The following is a 14,080-nucleotide window of genomic DNA, read 5'->3' as shown; positions in this document are numbered from 1 at the left end:
CATTCACACACAACCCACACATTCAAACCCACATTCAAACATACATTCATACACACATTTACACTCAGTCACACAAACAGCACACATATACTCACACGTTCACAATCATACAGACTCAAGCAGATAATCAAACATACACACAGATGAACACACATATGAACATTCACAAATTCATCCAAAAATACACACACACAAAGCACTCACACACGTATTCGCACGAATCCACACACTTTCACAAACCCACTCACACATACACACACACTCACATGCCACATCCATAAGTACGTTCCCATGGCAGTAGGCAGAGTCACAGAGTGGCTTTGCATAGCCCGCATCCTTGGCTTTTCTGCTTGTACCTGCATTGTAGTATTTAAAACTGCCGGTAAAGGTTAAGGAGAGTGGCCCAAGTGTTCCCGGAAAGGCATCAGATGCCGAAGGTTCTTTCGGAATGCCTGTTATTTCACAGTTGTAAGATGCTAAATTTTAAGTGCCGAGTTTTCAACCTGGAAAAAAATACCCAAATAAGGGACACTTTGCTGCCCAGGGCAGAATCCATCCCCAAAGGCCAGCTGTCACAGGCTTATCGTTTGTAGGACTGGATTCATTTGATTAACAAATCTGACAGGTACAACCAGAAAACCAAGAGCCACCCCCCGCCCCAACCCCATGCTGTAAAATGTAAGTGGAAAAGAAATAATGTAGCCAGCAGCTGTGAAAGAAAGCCAGTGAAACCCCTGGGGAGGGCCTATATTTGATTCTGCTATACACATTTTTTATTCTCCCCAGTCATTTATCACTAAAACGGAGTGCCATCATAAAATGTTTATTGTTAAAAGTAAGTAATAATGCTTTTCTGGGTGATGAGTCTACGACAATACACCTGTCTTGTACTGCCAGTTGTGTGTTCATGAATTGGTAGCCCCAGGGGTTCTGCCTGTTTCATAAGTGCTGTTTCTGCAGAATATTTTAACTCTGCCTCACTGAGCAGCTGAGTGGGTTTTTTTTTTCCTTTTACCTTTTAAAAAATTTTCACTTTTAACAAGTATATAGTAGGGAAATTGCCATTTTGAAATTACAGCGTGAGAACAGTGGTCATTTCTCTTTACGTTTTTAAAAATATCTAAAGGACAGTGCTGTGCTAAATTGGGTTTAACCCAGCTGGAAGCTTGCATTGTTCTTCAGAGAAGACACAAGTATAGAGACAGTAAGTAAATGTAGGCAACATTTTGGAGCCAGATTCTAGATGCAGAGGAGCTGGTGATTGCCTCAGGAGGCCTTTTATTTCTTTCTCTGTGGTCCAATCCCAGCTGTGAGAACCATAAGTGAGTAGACACCTGTGTGGTTGATAAGCTCCATTTTTTTAGTAGAAACCAGTAAGAGTGTGAAATCAGCACAAAAACTATTTTGCCATGAGTAGTCAAACCTTCTAACGCACTTGAGATTTTTCAGATGTGAAAGATTCTCTTCTTCAATAAGCAATGTCTCACTTACCATCTCTGTCTCCTTAAATGTGCTTTTCATTTGAACCACATGAAATATTCACAACCTCTTGTCTGACATCACTTCCTACCACGGAAGGTTATGTGGCCCTTATATGCCACCCCACCCTGCTCTGCCCCTGGACAATGAGAGAAAGGAGTGCTTGTTTCCTGCAAAATTTGGCTGGTGATTACCGTGGGTTTTGATTATGGAAATTCACTGCAAGAACCATTTATTGATCACTAGTTTATGTCCTCAACACTATATTTAGGTGATGTAGAGCATATAGAGAAAAAGCATTGCCTGTGTTCCTGGTGTGCTCAGTGTAAGAGGAAGAGAATTTCTTTCTTTCTTCTTTTCTTTCCCTTCCTCCCTCTCTCTCTCTCTCTCTGTCTCTTTCTCTCTCTCTCTCTTTCTTTTTTTCTTTAGAGAGAGGTTCTTCCTCTGTTGCCCAGGCTGAAGTCATAGCTCACTGCAGCCTCAAACTCCTGGGCTCCAGCAATCCTCCTGCCTCAGCCTCCAGCGTAGCTAAGACTATGGGTGTGCACCACCACACCTGGTTAGGTTTTGTTTACTTTTTGTAGAGACAGAGGTCTCACCATGTTACCCAGGCTGGTCTCAAACTCCTGGTCTCAAGTAACCCTCCTGCCTTGGCCTCCCAAAGTCCTGGGATTGTAAGTACGACACCACCCAGCCAGGAAGAAGATTAATGTTTAGGTGATTCTTCTCACCTGTCTGTTTCTCAAGTGCAGGGCTATCTCCGTAATCCCTGTAGCACCCAGTAGGAGAGTTTATATGCAGTAGGCATACAAGTTTTTCAGACAATTATTTTCTAAATTAATTTCTTATTTGGTCATTGAATTGTTAAAGAGGGCATAAGCATTTGCAAATATTAGATCATTCAGCAAGATTGTAAGAGATGAAAACAACCAGACATTCCTGGACAGTCTAGAGAAGCTATCTCTATTAGGTGTCTGATGGGCACCTGGGGGCCTTTAGTCTCCATTCATATGGAAACCGCATCCCTGGAATGGTGCCATCCTGAAACACAAAGGATCAGGAGGTTATGTAAATAAGAATGCTTTCCCCCAGCTGATCAAATAGATTGCCAAAAAGAGACTGGGTTCCAAGTGGATGGGAACAAGCTTCTCTGAATTCATTGTTTTTCCTTCTTGCATTGCATGGATTCTTTCTTGAGCGGGCCAGTTTAAAAAAAATTTTTATGGACAACAAAGCATATGATCACAGTGCAAGTGGCCTCTTTCCCCTTTTCTAGATAAGTTAAGAGGGGAAAAATAGCAATGAGCTGCCATATCTGGAAACTCTACCAAATAGAGAGGGAGACATTATTCAGATAATTTGATGAGAAAAGGAAGGAAGGGAGGGAAGGAGGGAAAGAGGAAAGAAAGGACGGAAGGAGGGAGGAAGGAAAGGTGGGAGGGGAAATTTTATCTGAATTGTCTAAAGCTTTGAAGTTTAGGGGAGTGGGGAGTGCACAACCTAACCTACAGCTTTTCAAAATCCCTAACTCATGCCTTATTATTCAGATGCACAAGGTAGGTTTTAATTTTTTTTCTTTCTCCTAAACTCTGTTTTGTTAGTAAAATGTAAATGGGCTGCATGAGTTTCTGCAAGGACTTTTCCCTGTGGTTTCTATAATTCAGAAATGCATCCGCACTGGGTTCTTGGAGGAAGATTATGTCAAGCAAAGCTGTCAGAGGCATTTGAACCAAAGCAACTCCATCTTAAATAGGAGCCGGGTAAAATGAGGCTGAAACCTACTGGGCTGCATTCCCAGACAGTTAAGGCATTCTAAGTCATGGGATGAGATAGGAGGTCAGCACAAAATACAGGTCACAAAGACCTTGCTGGTAAAACAGCTTGCAGTAAAGGAGCCACCAAAACCAAAATGGCAACGAGAGTGACTTTGGTCGTCCTCACTGCTACGCTCCCACCAGCACCATGACAGCTTACAAATGCCATGGCAATGTCAGGCAGTTACCCAATGTGGTCTAAAAAGGGGAGGCATAAATAATCCACCCCTTGTTTAGCATGTCATCAAAAAATAACCATAAAAATGGGCAACTAGCAGCCCTCGGGACTGCTCCGTCTATGGAGTAGCCATTCTTTTATTCCTTTATTTTCTTAAACTTGCTTTCACTTTGCACTTCAGACTCGCCCTGAATTCTTTCTTGTGAGAGATCCAAGAATCCTTTCTTGGGGTCTGGATTGGGACCGCTTTCCTGTAACAAAGCCACAGTATTACCAAGATCCTTTTCTTGGCCTGACGGAAGATCACTTGGGGAATTGTCATTTTGATGGCTTGTAGATGTGGAGAATAAAACATTTAATAATGCAGACTCACCAAGAATCCCAGACTGTTTCTACAGGATACAGTGTTACCAGTTCTGGCACATATGTGATTCTGTATCATCTCTTGATACTTAATTAGTAAAGCCAGGTTCTTCCCCAAGTAGGTAAAACCCAAAAGGATTATTCCTTCCTTGTTTCCAGTATTATTTTGACCAAAAAGAATTCCTTATTTACAAAATACTAGAATGAACTACTTAGAGCTAATAAAACAGTTTATCTGGTGTCCTTATGATATTTCAACTAACTTAATGCTCTAGATACCTAAAGCTTATCCTTCAAACACCAAAGATAAATGAGCTCTACATCTCTACAGTCTAAAAAGTGAAGAAAAGTTAGCATCTTCTTGATTTAAGGTCACTATTCTAAATACAATATGTCTAGGAGCTAGACGACAGCTATTGCTAGCCTCTACTCTTTTATGCAAATTAGAAAAAGGCGCACCCTCTGGGAGGATGAATTAGAGAGAGCCTTGAGGTGCACACAGCCTTGAGAACATGATCCTGATGAGTGGAAGACATGACACCTTCATGTGACTAAAAGGTGCCCCTCCCCCTGGATGGCTACAGCTCTGTGCAGGGAGCCCTGTGCAGTGACCAACCTGTGCAACTGAACACAACAGCTTGTGCTGTGTGCCTCTCCATGGGTGGCCACGAACAGCTGTGCCTTTAGAGTTTCTATAGCTGTTCCACAAACCCAACTGCATCCTTCACCCTTTCTCCATCCTAACCTTCTAATTGTCATCTTCTGGTTTCTTGAAGACTTAGGCTATGAAGCTTTTAAGAACTTTGTGAAACAAAATATAACTTTATTAAACAAAAATGAGAAGATCTTGGAGAGTCCTCTAGAGAGTGAAGTGTGTAATCTAGCTAGGAATACACGGGAATTGTTTTGACCGCTAGAGATGATTTCCTTTTGGCTTCTCAGCTATGCTCTGAACATGTAAGGTCTGACTACATGAATGTAATTATTCACATTATATACAGTAGTATAAATTATGCATGCATTACTTTTATACTGTAGTGTCACCACAAAAAGTATAGGTTATGATATACAAGGAATTTTAGAGACCCAAGAAAATACTCATGATTTAGTGGTAGCAAAAACCCCTTTCTATTCCCCTGCTTCCCTTTATAGCAAAACTTGCCCTTTATAACATCTCTCTACACACTGGGTCTACTTCTTTCTCCCCATTTTCTCCTGAACTACTTCTTTCAGTCTTTTCATCCCCACCACCCCACTGAAACAATCCCCACAGTCACGGCCACCTGCAGTCCCCACAATGCCAAGCTCGGTGGTCAGTTTCCAGTCTGCACATTGACATCGCAGCAGCGTTTGATACAGCTGAACACTCCCTCTTTCTTGAAACAGTCTTCTCACTTAGCTTCTGGGACACCACACTCTCCAGCCCCTTCCTGATTCTCCTGCTGTGTCTTCATTTTCTCGTGGCTGTCCCCCTCCTCTTCGCAGCCTCTGAATAGTATTTCACCCCGGGGCCCTCTCCTGGGATGTCTCCTCTTCTTTATCTACATAATTTTATCCACTCCATGGCTTTAAATAAGTCTCTCCACCCCTCTCCTTTTCTGAAATGCAGACCTGTGTGCTGCCTGCTCAACATCTCCTCTTGACTATCTAGTAGGCATCTCAAACTCAACGTGTTCAAGACTGAATTTCCCTGCAAAAAAACAACCGTTCATCCCATAGTCTTCCTCATCTCAGTATATGGCAACCCCATCCTTCCTTTTCTTAAGTCAAAAATTCAAAGTCATCTATGAATCTTTTAATCTTCTCTCACCCCAGTCAGCTCTACCTTCAAAGCATATACTAAATTAAACAAATTCTGACAAGCCCCATTGCTACCCCCATCCAGCCCATCGCCACTTCTCACCTGGACTACTGGAGTAGTCTCCCAGCCGTCTCCCTGCATTCACTCTTACTCTCCTACTGCCTGTTCCCCATTGAGCAGCCAATGAGTACCTTGAAAACATAAATCACTATCGTGCCTCTTCTCTGCTCAACACCTTCCGACATCTTCCCATTGTACTAGAGTAAAACCCTATCCCTTTTTCTGTGTGACCCTATCCTCCTTTTCCTCTGTAGCACCTATTGCTCCCTGACATTCTAGTATGTACGCTTAATTGCTTGATAGCTTCTGTCTCCCTCACTGTTATATCCTCAGCACCTAGAACATTCCTGAATATTACTCATAGTAAGACTCCATGAACATCATCTGTTGAATAAATGCTAGAAAAGAATGACACCCTGTCAATTCAAGAAACTTCCTTTTTTTTTGAGAGAGTCTTGTCCTGTCACCCAGGCTGGAGTGCACTGGCACGACCTTGGCTCACCACAACCTCTACCTCCTGGGTTCAAGTGATTCTCCTGCCTCAGCCTCCTGAGTAGCTGGGATTACAGGTGTGTGCCATAATTTTTGTGTTTTTAGTAGAGACAGGGCTTCACCACATTGGTCAGGCTGGTATCAAACTCCTGACCTCGTGATCCGCCTGCCTCTGCCTCTCAAAGTGCTGGGATTACAGGCGTGAGCCACTGTGCCTGGCCAATTCAAGAAACTTCTTTTCCACATCAAACATTTGAACCTTAAATACTTTCCCAGACCAGCCCTTATACTTTCTAACCTGCTCCTTGACTTTCTTTTATCCCTTTTTCTCATGGAATTTTACAATCCGCCCCCTCCCCAAGTTCAGCTTCTGGAGGAATTTAGAGCTTCCCTCAGAGCTCCTTGTGATTCTAGAGTGTGATGGAGACTGTGAAGTGCTGCTACAGTCTCCTCCTTCAGAATGAGAGACTTATTCACCCTCCTCACCTCATTATTCCACGCTCTACTACTAGAAGTTCTACTGGCAGTCAGCCCTCTCTGTGATTGTTCTCCGCAGAAGACAGCCACCTCGCCAAGATCGTGTCTCCCCTTTCTGAGGAAGCCCAGAGCTGATGACTGGCCATATGGATATAAAACGCACAACCCCCTCAGGGGAACTCCGACTCGGGCATCTCTGAAGGACTATGGGGTCCAGTGCAGCACAGAGTGGGACATTACTTTCTGCTGGGAAGACCCACTTCCCAATCAAGGGAGCATTTGGTCTGAGTCCTGAAGGGTGGTTGGTTAAGTGGCAAATACGCAGAGCTGGAGAATGAAGGATTTTTTTTTTAATACTTTAAGTTCTAGGATACGTGCGCACAATGTGCAGGTTTGTTACATAAGTATACATGTACCATGTTGGTTTGCTGCACCCATCAACTCATCATTTACATTAGGTATTTCTCCTAATGCTATCCCTCCCCCAGGCCCCCACCCCCTAACAGGCCCCAGTGTATGATGTTCCCTGCCTTGTGTCCAAGTGATCTCATTGTTCAATTCCCACCTATGACTGAGAACATGCAGTGTTTGGTTTTCTGTCCTTGTGATATTTTGCTGAGAATGATGGTTTCCAGCTTCATCCATGTCCCTGCAAAGGACATGAACTCATCCTTTTTTATGGCTGCATAGTATTCTATGGTGTATATGTGCCATATTTTCTTAATCCGGTCTGTCATTGATGGACATTTGTGTTGGTTCCAAGTCTTTGCTATTGTGAACAGTGCTGCAATGAACATACGCGTGCATGTGTCTTTGTAGTAGCATGATTTATAATCCTTTGGGTATACACCCAGTAATGGGATGGCTGGGTCAAATGGTAATTCTAGTTCTAGATCCTTGAGGAATCGCCACACTGTCTTCCACAATGGTTGAACTAATTTACACTCCCACCAACAGTGTAAAAGCGTTCCTATTTGGGGAATGAAGGATTTTTAACTAAGGAAGCTATGAGAATGAAAGACCAATAACAGAAAAGTACAGGGTAGAGGAAATGTGGGAGTTTATCGTGGTTTGAGAGAAGAAAGTATGATGGGGTATGATGAGAGATGGAGGCGTAAATGGAGGTAGAGGTCAGATCACGGTGGCCTGCAAGGTCCTATATACAAGTAGTCAAAAGGACACGACAGGTTTTTGAGTAGGGAAGCACAGTGGCCTTGTATCGTCTTGCACCCCTTCCTTTTTCCCCTTCTGGCCACAGTCCTGCCCTTCAGACTGTCTGGTTCAAAATGGAGCTGCCACCTTTTTACAGGCCCCACCTTCCTGGTCACAGTGATTGGCCTGGGAGTGGGTGCCTGATTTGGCTCGATCAAAATGAGCTGTTTCCTGGGACATTTGAACTAAAGACCTGCAAGATCTAGTCTCAGTTCGTCTCAGAGCTGCATGTTGTCCAGTGTAACCATAGGAACTGCCGAGATTGTATGAGATCATGGGCTCTGGAATCAGACAGTGTGAATTCCAATCCCTGCGCTATTACATATTCATTATGAAACACTGAACAAACCACTTAATCTCTTACAGGCTCAGCTTTCTCATCACTGAACTGGAGATACAGGTAATAGTAATATCTACCCCTGGAGGTATTTTTAAATACTTCCACAGTACCTGACACATGGTAAGTTTTAACAATGGTGATGGAGGAAACATTTGGATGTTTCCAGCCAAACTGGAGGAATCAACGAGTCTTGTCTACTGATTAGATATAGAGGTCGGAAGATGGAGGATGGAGGTGAAGCCAAGATGGCTCTAGGTATCTGGCCTGAGCAAGAGAACTGATAACAGTTGGTATTTGGGTTTGACTTTAAGGCAACTGTGGGCTATCTAGATGGAGAGAGGTACAGTGGCATCTTGGAATTTCTAAAATAAAATACATATGTAATATCTTTTAAAAGTCACCTGCCTGGAAATGGAGACAAATCCTTTACTTGGTGATTTATGTACATTTGATTGTCACATCCACCTCACGAAGTAGGTATTATTATCATGCCCATTTTATAGAAGAAAAACAGGTTCAGAGAAGGTAAGTAACATTCCCAAATGGTAGAGCTTGTGAGTCTCAGAGGCAGGATTTGAACCCGGGCCTGTCTGACCAGAGATCCATCCTCTTTATTATAGAGTGTTTCTCCTGTGTTGCCTGGAAGTGTGAGTTAAAGCTGAGAGCATGTGCCACGTGCTCCAGCCCTAACTCTTGTCATTTATTATATTGGACAAATTACTTATTTATGCCTCAGTTTTGATGTTAGAAGTGGAGGTAATAATAGGACTTTCTTCCTAGGAGTTCATGAAAATTTAATAGTTAATATGTCCAGAGTGCATAGAACATGGTCTGTCACATACTAATGACATCATTAAATGGGACAGGATGGGGCCTTATTTATTTATTTATTTAATTTGTGAGACAAGGTCTCACTCTGTTGCCCACGCTGGAGTACAGTGGCACAGTCTTGGCTCACTGCAGCCTCGACCTTCCCCAGGCTCAAGTGATCCTCCCACCTCAGCCTCCTGAGTAGCTGGGACTACAGGCAAGCACCACCATGCCTGGCTAATTTTTGTACTTTTTGTAAAGACAGGGTTTTGCCATGTTGTCCAGGCTGGTCTCAAGCTCCTGGGCTCAAGCAATCTGCCCACCTCGGCCTCCCAAAGTGTTGGGATTACAGGAGTGAGCCACCACATCTGGCCCAGGGTGGGACTTTAAACAGAAAAAGGACGTGAGCATGGAGCTCTGGCCTGAGCAGGAGTGAACAATGCTACATTGAGGAGAGAACATTAAAGGAGACCCAGCTCTTGGAGTGAGGCCTTAAGCTTCGGGAGTTGAAACAATGACCTCCCATTAAAATCCTTGGAGTCACAGGGAGAAACAGAGTTCTAGAATTGGACCTAAATCTGTTCATTCTTATTTTTCCTATTTTTGGCTACCTGAAGAAACCAACAATATTTGTTCCCTGGGTATTTTGAAGTTCACCATAAATAATACCACTCGGTTTAGAAAACTGTGTATTCAGTTCCTCGGAGAATGGATTATCTAATTACGTGTCTGTGTTTACATGGAACAGGTAGTCCGATCCACGAAAGTGTGAGAGCCATGAGCCTAGTCTCGACCTCAGGAGTCGCCTGAGGAAACTGATGCTAAAAATCCAAGTCGCAAATCAAAATATTAGAAAAATCAACCCATGCTCTAGACTTGGAAGCCCAACACTTAGATCATCTCTCTCTGAGCAGAGCCAGCTGTTGGCCCCCATAGGTGAGTGTCAGTGACATTCTGACACAGGAAAGGTCAACAGGTGCCCCAGGACCACATCCACCTGGTTAGAAGCTCTGCTGGGTTTGGTCTGGGAGAGACCCGCTGCCTCAAGAGAATTTGCTACAGGGAAAGCCCCCTGGGTAACCATGAAGATGTGATATGTTATGTCAGCATGAAGACAGACGATATTGTAGAAGACCTTATGGGGTTTGTAGTGGGGAAAGTGGGCAGGGGAGGTGGGAATAAATATTGCAACGAAGTACAAAGTATCTTTTCTCTCTTGTGTGTGTGGAAATGTGCTCTTTGGGGCATTAAAATCCTACCAGTGTACCCCCATGCCCTTCCAAGATGAGCTCAGGGAGATGTATTTTTGTGTTGCAGTCAACAGGCTGATCATCATCATCATGGATCATGTACTTAAGGCTGAAAAACAGCAGCCTTCTCTATCCCATCATAGAAAGGGCATTTTGAACCACAAAGGCTATGTCCTTGGTAATAAACATCAGAAATAACCATTTGAATAAATTACATGTGTGTAGCATGTGATTTTATAGAATGCTTCCACATGTGTTACTATCTCATTTAATTCCATTTTTGTACAAATGTGTTATACACTTGGGTAATTCTCTGAATTCTCTGCATTTCACGCATTTGGAGTAGTGGCAGGGATGTAATGGCACTCAGATGACATCAGGGCCTGTTTGCTTTATGGCGGTAATGAGCATTTGTAGGGCATTTCACAGTTTATGTAGAGCTTAAATACATTTATTAGACCTCATTTGATCCTCACAGTAACTTTATGAGGTAAGATGGATATTGTTCCTATCATAGACTTTAATGCATAATATTAACTGTCTTTGCTTCTCTGCATCTAACTCTAGCCTGCAAGTTCCACAAGGATTATAGCTTTTCGATATATTTTTCACTGTTTCATCACAGTGCTCAGTAACCCTTTGTTTAATTGACTTTGATAGTATTATAATTGCCCCCATATTTGTGATCAATGAAGAAACTGAGGCTTTCAGAAGGATTTATCTTGCCCAAGGTCACACAACTGGGAGTGAAAGCTCTTGAATTCACATCTTGTCACTGTCACTGCCTGTCCAAATGGTCACAAATTGAGGCTATCTGGCTGGTAAGAAGTCCCTTTATCCTGCTATAATTTTCTTGGTGGCTCTGTGTCATTATGCTGAACTCAGTTTCCCCTCAAGCAGGTGAAACTGCAGATGGCATAGGGCACATAGCTGCAGACCTTTGCTCAGACTGGACTCTGAAAGATTTGAAACCTTAGGGAGAGAGGTGGAAAGGAGTTGGGGAGGCAGTGGCAATGATTTGAAAACTATCACCAATTTTCTCTCTCGTAGGAGTTGGAGACTTGGAATCCCCTTTGGTGCAGAAACTATTCCTTCATGAGAAGAAGTCCTTAAATAGGCTCTTTAGGTAAGAGATATAAGAGATATAAAGCAAATGCCCTGTAGGAAAAAACTGTGAAGGAATCCAAATATAGGTATTTTGGCTCAGAAACATGTTTCTGTTTTGTAATACATGTTATTATGTGCATAGCTCCTTGATGGAGAGCAATTTATTTTTCTCCTGGCAGGGACTGATGAAATATATAAATGAAAACACTACTCTTGTTTCTTGGCATGGAGAGGACTATATTTGCCAACCTCCCTGCCATTTGGCCTAAGGGATGTAGGCAGACATGGTGGGCAACTCCTTATTAAAGGTCCGGTCATAATCATCTCTGCCGTCTCTTCTTTTTCTTGAAAAGACAGGAGGCCACATGTTGAAGGCAGCAGGGTCACAAGATGGAAGAACCAGGGTCCCTGCGTCATCGCTCCCTGCTTCAAGCTGCCAGGGGCAGCCTAACCCACATGGCATTATGACATAAGAAACAAAGTAACTATTGTTTTATTAAATCAATGAGATATTGGGCTTCTTGTTATAGCAACTAGTATAAATTGCCCTGACTGATACATTATGGATTTAGAGTGCACTGTACTACAACTGTTTGTTGTATTTTCAAAATTGTGGTATAACTGACTTACAATAAACTTCATATATTTAAAGAGTACTATTTAATAAGTTCAACATATTCATATATCCATGAAACCATCACCACAATCAAAATAAGACACATTTCCATCAACTGAAAAAGTCTCCTCATTCTCCTTTGAAATCTCTTCTTCCACAACTACAAACCACTGCTCAAGGAAATAAGAGAGGACACAAATGGAAAAACATTCCATACTCATGGATAGGAAGAATCAATGTCATGAAAATGGTCATGCTGCCCCAAGATTCAATGCTTGGGGCATTATAGATTCAATGCTATTCCCATCAAACTACCATACATGTTCTTCACAGAATTAGAAAAAAACTACTGTAAAATTCATATAGAATCAAAAAAGAGCCCATATAGCCAAGACAATCCTAAGCAAAAAGAGCAAAGCTGGCAGCATCACACTACCCAACTTCAAACTATACTACAAGGCTACAGTAACCAAAAAAACATGGTACTGGTACAAAAACAGACACATAGACCAATGGAACAGAATAGAGATCTCAGAAATAAGACCACACATCTACAACCATCTGATCTTCAACAAACCTGATAAAAACAAGCAATGGGGAAAGGATTTCCTATTTAATAAATGGTGCTGGTAAAACTGGCTAGCCACAGGCAGAAAATTGAAACTGGACCCCTTTCTTACATCTTATACAAAAATTAACTCAAGATGGATTAAACACCTAAACGTAAAACTCCAAACTATAAAAATCCTAGAAGAAAATCTAGGCAATGCCATTCAGGACATAGGCATGGGCAAAGATTTCATGACTACAACATCAAAAGCAATTGCAACAAAAGCAAAAATTGACAAATGGGATCTAATTAAACTATAGAGCTTCTGAAAGAAACTATCATCAGAGTGAACAGACAACCCTACAGAATGGGAGGAAATTTTTGCCATCTATCCATCTGTCAAAGGTCTAATATCCAGAATCTACAAGAAACTTAAAGAAATTTACAAGAAAAAACACACAACCCCATTAAAACGTGGGTAAAGGATATGAACAGACACATCTCAAAAGAAGACATGTATGTGGCCAACAAACATGGAAAAAAGGCTCAACATCACTGATCATTAGAGAAATGCAAATCAAAACCACAACGAGATACCACCTCATACAAGTCAGAATGGCAATTATTAAAAAGTCAAGAAACAGATGCTGGCAAGGCTGTGGAGAAATAGGGACACTTTTACACTGTTTGTGGGAATGTAAATTAGTTCAACCATTGTGGAAGACAGTGTGGCGACTCCTCAAAGATCTAGAACCAGAAATACCATTTGACCCAGCGGTCCCATTACTGGGTATACACCCCCCAAAATATCAGTCATTGTGTTATAAAGGTACATGCACGCGTATGTTCATTGCAGCACTATTCACACTAGCAAAGACATGGAATCAACCCAAATGCCCATCAATGATAGACTGGATAAAGGAAATGTGGTACATATACACCATAGAATACTATGCAACCATAAAAAGGAATGAGATCATGGCCTTAGCAGGGATATAGGTGGAGCTAGAAGCCATTATCCTCAGCAAACTAACACAGGAACAGAAAATCAAACACCACATGTTCTCATTATAAGTGTGAACTGAACAATGAGAACACATGGATGGAGGGAGGAGAACAACACACATTGGGGCCTGTCGGGGAGGCAGAGGGAGAGAGAGCATCAGGATAAATAGCTAATGCATGCAGGGCTTAATACCTAGGTGATGGGTTGATAGGTGCAGCAAACCACCATGGCACACGTTTATCTATGTAACAAACCTGCACATCCTGCACATGTACCCCAGAACTTAAAATAAAATAAAGAAATCTCTCCTTCCCACCTTTTCCCCCCATCACCCCATGCAACCATTGGTCTACTTTGTCACTGTGAGTTAGTTTGCATTTTCTAAAATTTTATATAAATGGACTCATACAGTATGCACTCTTTTTGACTGGCTTCTTTCATTCAGCATAATGATTTTGAGATTCATCCATTTTGATGAGTGTAGCATTCGTTTGTTCATTTTCATTGCTGAATCATATTCTATTG

At 42.2% G+C, this 14,080-nt stretch overlaps 1 long non-coding RNA gene across 1 annotated transcript; it reads left to right on the top strand.

Annotated features, from left to right (window-relative positions):
- The first annotated feature begins 7,968 nt into the window (after positions 1-7,968).
- LOC109026997 (uncharacterized) lies at positions 7,969-13,857 on the top strand. Its single transcript, XR_002006094.3, has 4 exons — positions 7,969-8,276; positions 9,775-9,962; positions 11,327-11,402; positions 11,737-13,857. It is a non-coding gene; the product is annotated as an uncharacterized lncRNA (long non-coding RNA).
- The last annotated feature ends 223 nt before the right edge of the window (positions 13,858-14,080 follow it).

This window comes from Gorilla gorilla, chromosome 4 (assembly GCF_029281585.2).
Source record: "Gorilla gorilla gorilla isolate KB3781 chromosome 4, NHGRI_mGorGor1-v2.1_pri, whole genome shotgun sequence".
NCBI lineage: Eukaryota > Metazoa > Chordata > Mammalia > Primates > Hominidae > Gorilla > Gorilla gorilla.
This window is presented reverse-complemented; position numbering and strand designations above follow the sequence as displayed.